The 11663-nt window shown below is 36.1% G+C and overlaps 1 protein-coding gene across 1 annotated transcript in view; it reads left to right on the forward strand.

Annotated features, from left to right (window-relative positions):
* LOC117720479 (cadherin-related family member 4-like) overlaps nt 1-11663 on the forward strand; it is a 118581-nt gene that overhangs the window by 18366 nt on the left and 88552 nt on the right. The window lies entirely within an intron of this gene.

An 11663-nucleotide genomic window follows, 5' to 3' on the forward strand; every position in this document is an offset into this window, starting at 1 on the left:
GTCTTAATTTGGGACTAACGACATCATGAATTTCTGGAGAGCTACTGGGTTTCATCCTATGGTAGAAGCCTAAAGAAGCTTGGATAGTCATGTACAACAAAAGCCTAGACAAACATACCAGCCAGGGGGAAGGCAGCAGACCAGAAGATGGGGATAGGGGAGTTCCTTTCTCCCAAATCTTTTAAAGATAGTCTTGCCACATTACAGAGTATGATCGTGAAAGCCCCTCACAGGAGTATTTTGCCTTTTAGCTTATTCTAGAAAAATGTCAAATTTACAACCAAGACTAACTATGCCAGTATCATCTCAATCTGTTTGTACTCTACTGTGTGTTACTCACTGGTAATTTCTGTCACCCTTCAAGAAAATCATAGGTTTTTTTTTTTTTTTTTTTTAAAAAAAACTGCCTGTCTATATATTAAAGTTATACCATTCTTTGTTAATTAAAATGATCAAATTAAAATTACAAACACACACTCAGACACTCACATTTTCCATGGATGGAAGAAAAAAAAAATGTCATGGGGACTGTTTTCTGAGTGGGTGCTTTCAGTCAGTCTCAGCTTGGTGGTATTTCTTTGAAGACTGCTGCCTCTTGCCTTATCCACTGCCTAGTCCAGACTCCCACAGCTGTAGTTTATGCCTTTGTCTCTTACTCATGAGGAACATTCAAAGATACAGTTAATTTCTGTTGCTATTGATTTTAACTTAGCAGACATATTTGAAAGCTTTAGTAACATCTTTCGTAGTTTGTTACATCGGTTTCCCAGAGTATACTGTTCTTTAAGATACGGAACGTGACATTAGTACTATTTAAGAGCCCAACCTTTTAAAAGAATTTGTGTATAGATTTAAATCCTGAAATGTGCTAAGTCTTGTACAAAATGAGAGTGATAATTGAGACTGAAAGCTTGGGAACACAACTGCTAACAGTCAAAGAGATAGTTGATTCTGGAGATACATATCAGTGAACATGAACAGAGGACATAGATTTAGGCTACCTCTAAGTTACACTTTTCAATGTGGAATGAGTTTCATGATGCTTTCATATTAATAGAAAAAAGTTATAGATCAAGGGATGTTTAAAATAGGCACAGAGTCTCACTTTGGTTTTCTCTCTTATTAATTCACAATAAATGTGCTAAAATACAGGGCACAAAGATTTTATATAATACCCTTATTATGGGTACAAATGTGAGAGTTGAAAACATATGTATGGTTCTGTTCTGTGAGCACATTGACTACAAAATATGTTACACTTAGGAGCCCATAGAAAATTAAGGCATTTCGAGACATAGAAATAAATAGGAAAAAATTCAATAACCAGAACAAATGAAAGAATTCTGAGTATGTCTAAAGTAGATAAGGCTAAGCTATCCTGTCAAAGTCCTTTAAATTTTACAATGATTTTATCATGATCTGAAACCAGTTGTATCCTGATAGTTACAGTCATGTTGCACAGCAGATCTTTTGAGTTTATTCCTGCAATCTAACTAAAGCTGTGTATTCTTTGACCAATATCTCAAAGCCTGTCTTGCATGCTTTGGTAATCATCCCTTTATTCTGCTTTACTTGGAAGTTTTGAAAAAACATTCCATGTATAGATAAATCAATAAAGCAAGGGCTTTCTTGGATGTGCAGAGGGAGCCACAAAGTTACCACAGCGACTGTTACTGGAGGTTACCAACTTGACAGAAGTGATGGTGACTGAGAATCTTGTTATATATTCTGTCAAAGCCACTGTTAGGGCCTTTTCAGTTTATCCTTCTGCTACACGCTTATCATTTGTCACTCGAGCCTCAGTCTCCTCAGCGACTTATTGATGCTTCCATTTCTATTTCCATGAACAAGATGAAGTATTCACACATTCTTGGATCTTATTTTTTCATCAAATAATAAATGGAACAAAAATTTTGGTCAAAAACATAAAACATGTGACTGAAACATCTCCTTTTGGTGAACAGCATTCAGAGGACATACGTTTTCTCCATTACAGAGTTTTTTTTTTTATGATAGAAAAAGCCATTCCACTCACTTAGCTAAAAAAAGCAAAATCTAATCCAAGTTGTGAATATACTTTATCAAGTTGACCATATAAAGATTTTCAGTATGTCAAAACCATACACAGGATATGATTTTTGGCCACTTTTATTGTTCTTATTTGAAGTTTTAAAATTGTAGACAAACATTTATGTTATTATTATTTTCTTTTTTTCCCTTTTTGTCCTCTCCCTTTCTCTCCTATTTCCTCTTTTTTATCCCTGACCTTAATGTTCCTCATTTTTTTCCTTAACATCTGCCTTCCTAGTCCCTGAGTGCCTGTCACCAGGCTGTTTCCATGGGCCATGTCTTCCCTCTTACAGGTATGTTTTTGCTAATGGCTCTAATTCCTGCTGAAGGAGCTGGTTCTAACTTTTCTGCCATTCAATATTGGAGTCCTTTGAGATTTTAATATTCAATATATAAAAAGTATAGAGTATTGTCTGCTTTTATTCTACACTGCATGCTGTGAGTGGCATGCACTTGCCCAGAGCACTCTAATATCAGAATTATCTATGCTCTTCATTTGGCAATTTCAGTATTTATTGTATGACAAGTATTGCATAAGTTGGGAAAATAGACAGGTATCCTACAAAGACCTTTAGGCTAAGGATTAGGGGAGGAAAACAGATCTGTCATGCCTGAGAGGGGAGCTGTCAGGAAAGGCTGCGATGTGGAATGAATCTGGACCAGGATGCTGAAGGTGTGTAGCTTATCAAAGGGAGACAAGTGAATTTAAACAAAGGAAAGCTGGAGCCTAATGTGGTTGTCTCCTGAGAGGCTCTGCCAGAGCCTGACAAATACAGAAGTGGATGCTTGGATGCTTGAAGCCAACCATTGGACTGAGTGTGGGGGATCCCATGGAGGAGTTGGAGAAGGAACTGAAGGAGCAGGGGGTTTGTAGTCCCATCGAGAGAGCAACAGTGTCAACTGGCCAGACCCCAACCCAGTAGCTCTTGGGGACTCGACCACCAACCAAAGAGTACACATGGAGGGACCTATGGCTCAGTCCCCATATGTGGCAGAGGATAGCCTTGTTGGACATCAGTAGGAGGAGCAGCCCTTGGTCCTGTGGGAATTTGATGTTCCGGTGTAGGGGAATGCCAGGAAAGGAAAAAGGGAGTGGGTGGGTAGGTGGGGGAACACCCTCATAGAGGCATGGGGTGGGTGAGGGAAGATGGGATAGAGAGTTTCTGGAGGGGAGACTTGGAGAGATTATAACAATTGAAACATAAATAAAGAAAATATCAAATAAAAGAAAAAAAAAGCTAGTAATAAAATCAAAGCAATAATAAAGTAAAAGGAGGACAGGGGAGGGACCTGGCAAGGACAAATGCCAGGCTTATCTGAACAGGCTGCTGGGAAGCTGGCCTAAGCAGAACTCCTGGCTGGGAGACACCTGTGTTGTTCAGTTCTTGACTGTTTCTTATTTCCACCATATACTTGTTTATATATATGGATATGTAAAGTGCACTCACACTGCTCATAGCTTTGCATTACATACTATTGACACATCTTAGTATATATTTGCCATAGCATTATGATTCAGTTCTTAGATGTTTTTTCACTTTAATTTGATTTTTAATTGATTTTGCTTTATGCATATATTGATGTATAATTTATATTTGATATAAATATTAAAAATATTGCTCTTTGATGATGTTTGGGAAGACCTAGTGGTTTTTAAGCGTCTTTTTGAATTTTTACTTCCATTTGTTTCATGTTCATCACGTTCATTAGTCTTTGTCTGACATAATTATGATTAATATTAACAAGACATTGCCTTTCACAGTAATGTGATTCAACGTCTTCATTTGACAACTAAAGAGTTGAGGACAAGCATCAGAACAAAGTCCAGGAACAGAGTTTGTCAGAATTCTGAGTGCTTGTGGAAGCACTCCGAGAGAATAGTGCAGGAGTCTCATACCTCAGTCTCTTCAGAACAAGTAATCATTCTTGAAATATGTACATCTCCCAGGGTAGCAGATGGAACTAAACTTACTTCAGATTACTCATTAATGCTCATTCTTGTTATTCATATATCCTGTATATGCCTCTGTGGAAAACCAAGATTTTCCATGTGTGGCTTGTTTGTTGATTGTACACAGTTTGAATTCATAAAAACTTCACACATGTGACCTTTCTTAATCAGTAAAAATTGTCTGTTGCTACAAATAGATGTGGCAATTGTATGAATATAATATATATATATATATATATATATATATATATATATATATACATATACATATATATTCATTTTTTCTTGTTTTTTAAAACTGGATATTTTATTTATTTACAATATAGATGTCACCCCTTTCCCCATTTTCCCTCCTTAGAACCCTCTATCCCATCCCTCATTCTCCTTTATGCTTTTATACCATTTTGATTATATGCATGTATTAAGGTCAGTTCTAGGTTGAGGGTTTAGCAATATAATAGGTGCAAATAGTCAAGAAAAAAGCAATACAATAAACACAAATAGTCAAAGAAAAAGTAAGGCATTAAACCCAATTACTTGAACACTCCTGTAATCACTGTTTCTAAGGGCTTATCAGGATGATCCAAGTATCTGAACTTACTTCCTGGCTTAGTCCAAGGTCATTTTCATGTCTGAAACCTACTTCCTTGTTCTAGCCTAAAATTCAGATTCCTGTCTGAAAGTATTTCTGTGTTTTAGCCTAATATTTAGGTTCCTGACTGAGATTACTTCTTTGTTCTAGCCTAAGATTTAGATTCCTACCTGAAATTACTTCTTTGTTCTAGCCTAATGTCAGATTTTTGCCCGAAGCCTACTTCCTTGTCCTTGGGCAATGGCATATTCCTGCCAAACAGCCCATTTCCTTGCCCTTGGCCCACGTCAGATTCTTGCTAAACAGCCCCAAAGACTCTCAGCCTCTCCCCCTTTTTTATTTAATTAACAAGACTGAGCCTGTCTTAGGTCATTTTGACAAGAATGTTTTTCTTACCCATCATGGAATATGCATTATCAAAAGCAATGTACTTATGTCTTAGGTTGGTAAGGCTCTGTGGAGAATCTTACCCATCCTTGGCTTGCCAGCCCGTTAATTTAATAACTCTGTCTGGGGCTCCATTTTCAGGTTCAAGCCATATACTTGGCTGTCAACATATTGATGTTATTGAAGAAAAGCTTTAACACAATGGGTAGAAATAAAAGTATTCCCAGGACAAAAAGGGCTAGCATGATCAAGCTATATATTGCATTTCAGTTATGAAGGTCTATCAACCAGCTTTTGTTTTAGTGCCCTGAGTGTCAAAGAACCTTGGTATTCTAAAAATAGTTTGCAAGAAATGAAAGAAATGGGTCAGGCTTTAAGCAGAAGCAAGAGGGTAGTGGGCTTGATTATTGCTGGTATAACAGCTTTAATTACATTAATTGCTAGCACCACTGCTTCTGCAATTGTTTTGACACAAGAAGTTAAGATAGCTCTTTTGTTAATTATATAGAAAAGAATGTTATTAATGTGTTGAATATACAAGAGGATTTAGATAGGCATTTGGAACAACTGATTGATGCTTTATCCTATTCAAATTATTGGAAGGAGGTTCAGAGTAAGGAGCCATCTCGAGTGTCATGGCAAATACCATTGGATTCATGTTAGTTTTACAATTTATAGTAGTAGTCATTATAATTAGGAAAAATTTAAAGACACTTGCAGTGTATTTGACATAATTCTATCACCTCTCTGGGTGTTTTAACTTTGCATAATGAGCTTATGAATTTAAAGAATGCTGCTCTGCTGAGCTTTGATGATGTAGATACTGCAGATTAAATTAACTATGGCCTGAGGTCAGTATTTCTATTTTAGTCAAGCTTCAAAAATTGCACATATAGCTTGATCATATATATATATATATATATATATATATACCCACACATACACACACATGTATATATGTGTGTATATATATATATATATATATATATATATATATATATATATATATATATGTCTCTGTGTATGCATGTGTATATATGGGTTATAATGCATGTATATACATACATAAATGTAGTTATACACATGTACATATTCATATATATATATATGCAGAAACATGAAGTAGATTTTAACAGCAAAGCAAAGAAGTTATTCTATAAGCCTCAAATACTCTCTCATGATTCTAGGCCTTTTGCCTGGTAGAAACTATTACTATGCTATTAGATGCCAAAATGTTTTTATCTGTTAGTCACAGGATGGTAAGTCTGACACTGACATGGCCAAGGAGTGGCTATTTAGATGACCGAGGATTAGTTATACATTACCTCTGGACCAGCAGTACTCCAACCTTACTCCTGCCATTGAAGTTCTAACCAGCTAATGAGACTTGCAGAAGTCTCAGCTGGTGCTTCTTACTGGGAACTTAAGTTTATAAACCTAACTTTATTTTAATAAATATTGCATATATTAATGCTAAGAAGTCACTTAACAGAATAAGCTTTCAATTAATATTGAATAGTATATAAATTATGTCTGTAAATATAAAAATAAAAATTCAAATGTATTTCTTTTGTTCTTTGAATTATTTTTAATTTCTAGTTCACATATACTAGCAGATCCTAGGAGCACAGCTTTAGCCTTTCCTCCATCTTTGTCTTTGTTCACATTACTTCTTATCACTGGGAAGACTTCCGTTCTTGTTGGCTTGTTGGTGTATTGAAAGTATTCAGACATGGCTACTGGTATCTGAAAAAGCATGAAGTGAATTTCTTCAGATGTTTTAAAATGTATTTTTTTATTGCATGTTTTTCCTTCCTAAATTACCACAGTAAAACTAAATTATTGTTGTTACCCCATATTTCTGTGAAACTACAAAGACATCCTATAAACTTTTTTTTTCTTCAGTGTCTAGACGTGCTTATTTTAGTGTAATAGTTATCCATAGTCTGCTAGTAAGAGTTTATATCTTAAATTGAACAGGCATATAAGGTATATGTTGCCTCAGGAAACATACATCACTGAGTTATTAAGATTATTTAAGAAAACTCTAATAAATACAACAAAATTGCCTTCTTTTATGATGAGATTTATTTTAATGCTAGTATGTCATTTCCTTCTGCATGTATAGTGACAATATAATTTTCAAAATAAAGCCACATTAAGAGTTTATTAATCTACAGCCAGGATTTAAAAGTAATTTCACATTTAAATTTTAAAAATCGAGAATACATTTAACATACAAAAACCAATGCTTTTGCTGAACTCAATTAGCTTGGGTCTTGACCTACCAAGCCAGCATTATGTAAAAGGTTCTAGCACTTTTTGTATTGCTTTCTTTTTAAAATAGATATCTGTCTGTCTACCTTCTTCATCCCTCCCTCCCTCCCTTTCTCCATCCATCCTCCCTCCTTTTCTTCCTTCCTTTCTTCCTACCTCACTCACTCCTTTCCTCCTTTCTCCTTTTCTTCCTTCCCTCCTTCCCTCCTTCCCTCCTTCCCTCCTTCCCTCCTTCCTTCCTTCCTTTCTTCCTTCCTTCCTTCCTTCCTTCCTTTGTTTCTTCCTTCCTTTCTTCCTTCCTTCCTTCCTTCCTTCCTTCTCTCCCTCCTTCCTTCCTTCCTTCCTTTCTTCCTTCCTTCCTTCCTTCCTTCCTTCCTTCCTTCCTTCCTTACTTCCTTGCTTCCTTCCTTCCTTCCTTTCTTCCTTCCTTCCTTCCTTCCTTCCTTCCTTCTTTCTTCCTTTCTTCCTTCCCTCCTTCCCTCCTTCCTTCCTTCCTTCCTTCCTTCCCTCCTTCCCTCCTTCCCTCCTTCCTTCCTTCCTTCTTTTCTTCCTTCCTTCCTTCCTTTCTTCCTTCCTTCCTTTCTTCCTTCCTTCCTTCCTTTCTTCCTTCCTTTCTTCCTTTCTTCCTTCCTTCCTTCCTTCCTTCCTTCCTTCCTTCCTTCCTTCCCTCCTTCCTTCCTTCCTTTCTTCCTTCCTTTCTTCCTTCCTTCCTTCCTTCCCTCCTTCCCTCCTCCTTTCTTCCTTCCTTCCTTCCTTCCTTCCTTCCTTCTTCCTTTGTTTCTTCCTCCCCCTCTCTTTTTTCTTTCTTACAAAATCAATAGCTTGGCTTTTCTGTAAATGGATACTTCATTGGAGGTAAATTTTTAAGTCTGAATATTATAGGATTCCACAAGACTTACCTCTCTAATTTGCCAATTCAAATATTATCTCTTGATATTCACAAAAACATAAATTCCACTGCTCATTTTCAGCATGCAGTTTGTGGATCTCTACATAATATGTACTGTATCTTCCTGGAATGACCCAGGGACTTTTGAGACTCCAGGGAGCTTTAGAATAGTTTATTGTTAGAGTGACATGTATATTAGGAGAAGAGAAACTATTTAATCTATATCTATACTGTATTTCACATTTACATTTATCTTGTACATCATTGTATTTTATTGATGTTTCCTGGTGACTTCAAATAACTTATGCTCTTGTGCCAAAAATGATTGCACTGTCTCTGTTTTTATGGGTTTACTATTTCTCTAGGGAACTGACTAAGAGACATGATTTTAAGATTGTAGTTAAATGAAAGTTAATACTGCATTCTGAGAGGAAAATATTGAAAGAATAAAAGTCAAGGAAAAGTTTTGTTAAGCCGTTTTATTTTTTTAAATTCTAACACTATTACTTTAATCTCACTTTTCAAGTTCTTATAAACTCAAAATGAAATATTATATGACCCCTGTAAGTACATCTAGCATAGGGAACCCCAGCAAGATTCATTTACACCCAGAGAGAATTAGATCATCCAAAGGATAACTTTGCTGAAATGTAATTTTATGGAAGCAGACAGGATTTTGGCCAAAAAACTCTTACGGAATACTAGGTCTCATATATTTTTATTATGGATCTCTTGGGATCACCAGCTATCCCCAGGGTTGACTGCCTTATTGAATCATTTTTTAAAGGGATCATCAACTTGGTGGCTACTTTCTAAGTCTCCTACTTTCTAAGCATCCAAGGATAATGGTGCCAAGATTATAGCATTGCCATCTTTAAATCGGTTGCAGTTATGTTCATATATGAAGAATCAAGTTTACTGACTTTGGAGACAGCCAGACTTTTTGTATTTCCCTGTCTTGATCTTTAATGGTTACATGAGAGCCTATTCAGTGTCTAATTCTAGCAGCATGCCCCTCTTCATTGTGTATTTTTGCAATGACACTGATAACATTAACGTGTAGCTCATAATATAAACTTATTCTCCTTTCCTTATCATTTTTCATCTAAGAACTCAGATTACCCTGATTTCTTGCTTAGAATTTGGGCATGTTTGGGAGGTTTCTGTGCTTGTTCATAGTCTCTATCTGTGCTGTAATATCCTCACTATTAGCAATGCTCTTGAGGAAAACCAGCTTCTCCAACCATCCTAAAGTTGGACTTGTCAAAAACAAAACAAAACAAAACAAAACAAAACAAAACAAAACAAAACTAAATACAATTGCTCCATTTCATTAATTCAGACAACAGAATGGTAAAACGATAGCCAACTAATTACTGCATAAAATGATGAAAGCTTTAGTAATACCATTCCTACCTCTAATTAAGAATGCAAATAAGGTTAACAAGAAGAAAATGAAGCTGATATTTCTAATCTATGAGGTAAAGGTGCTATTTCTTTCCTGAAGATGATAATCAACAATTAAATTTGTAATTGATAAATGACTGATATACTAATGGAGAAAGGAGTTTAGTATGGCTGTTCCCTGAGAGTTTCTACCAGAGCCTGACCAATACAGATGCGGATGCCAGCAGTCAACCATCAGACTGAGCACTGGGACCCAAATGGAGGAGTGAGGGGAAGGACTGAAGGAGCTGAAGGGGTTGCAATTCCCTAGGAAGAACAATAATACAAACTAACCAGACTCCCAGAGCTCCTAGAGACTAAACTATGAACCAAAAAGTACACATGGGAGGACCCATGGCTCCAGCTGAATATGTAGCAGAGGATGTCCGTATCTGGCATCAGTGGGTGACAAGGCCACTAGGCATTGTGGAGGCTTCATGCTACAGCATAGGGGAATGTTAGGGCAGTTAGATAGGAGTGGGTGTATGGGTGGGGAAACACCCTCATAGAAGCAGGGAGTGTATGGGATAGGGGGGTTATGGAAGGGGAAACTGGGAAGGAGGATAACACTTGAAATGTAAATAAATAAAATACTCAATTACAAATATAGAAAAATGGTTGATATACTCATAAAAAAGTTAGAAAACGTTCTCTAAGTACATAAAATCATGGGCATCAAATATCTTTTATGTTTTAATAAAATTTTATTTTAAAATATAAATGTGAAGAAAATGCATATGTATATAAAGCAACATATTATTACTAAATGAGCAGACATGGGCTATCCTTCACTTAAAGGATTAATTTTTACTCAGGTTTTTCTTACATTTATTTACTTATCTTTGAATATTCTTAGCACAGAGGAGAACTTCCAGGAATTTTTTTTTCTCTCCTTCCACAGTGTGGAACCTAAAAATGTCATTCATGTGGTCAGCTTGGTACCAAATGCTTTTAACCATCAAGATATATTGTTTGCCCATTTTGGTGTCACATAATCTCATTTTGTAAACTTAAATAGAACATTTTATGAGACTGTTTTTCAAAATAGCAGAATAATAGTCTAAACATCTCAGTATCTGTATTAGTCACAAAAGGTAGGCATTAAACCTGTTTTTACCATTGGCCTGTAAGTAGGTACCTGCAAAGGGACACGTGTAGCTAGGTAATTCTTACAAAAAACTTTGGAACTAGAGAATTTGAGTGCTAGTTTAGTAAGGGTGCATTGCATTATGGAGTGGAAACTTTACAGCTAAAGTTTCAAGCTCTGAACACTGTCAGTCACTTGTGTTCCATCTCATTTCATTACACGAATGCATCTGATCTTATTACTCCAATGTCAGGTTATCCATTGAGAAGGCATTTTATTTTCCACTGTGCTATATAGTCTATGCATCTATTCCTGGTTCTTATAACTGTGTTGTTTTAGCTCCAAATGTTGAAGCAATTAGCCAAGACTTACTACAGCTTTACGGTGGTATCTGACAAGCAGTAGATCAAGCCATTCTTGCCCTTACATATTTTCTTTGCTCTTTTTGCAGTTTGTATTTCAGTGTCAATTTTAGAACTTTTCAGTGGATAGGGGTTTGCTGATTTCTTTACCAAAGCTTTCAAGCTTCAGGTTCCTCACTCTCCAGCCTTAGAGAAGGGGCAGGCATACTAGGACAACTTAAAACTTCCAGTTTATAACTGTGTTAATTTACAAGACTGAAAATAAATTAAAACTTACTGCTTGTATTTTTTGAGATTATAATACATACTTCTTTTTCTTGCCCTGTCCTCCCTCCAAACTCTTCCATGTATCTCTCTTGGCTCTCTTTTAAATTCACTGTCTCTCTTTTAAATTATTGTTAGATGTTACTACAGGAAACTAAGCAATGCGAGAGCAGGAGAATCATCTTCCCCAGGGAAGTGCCCGAGAATTGGTTATTCAATACCAAATGGTCAGCTCTGACAACATACATATGAGTAGCATTGTACATACTCAGCAGGTTGTACTTATGTATTAACATACCACAGTTAACTTTAAAAATTAGTATGTTTACTTTGCTGCT

Source organism: Arvicanthis niloticus, chromosome 15, assembly GCF_011762505.2.
Source record: "Arvicanthis niloticus isolate mArvNil1 chromosome 15, mArvNil1.pat.X, whole genome shotgun sequence".
NCBI classification, from domain to species: Eukaryota; Metazoa; Chordata; class Mammalia; order Rodentia; family Muridae; genus Arvicanthis; species Arvicanthis niloticus.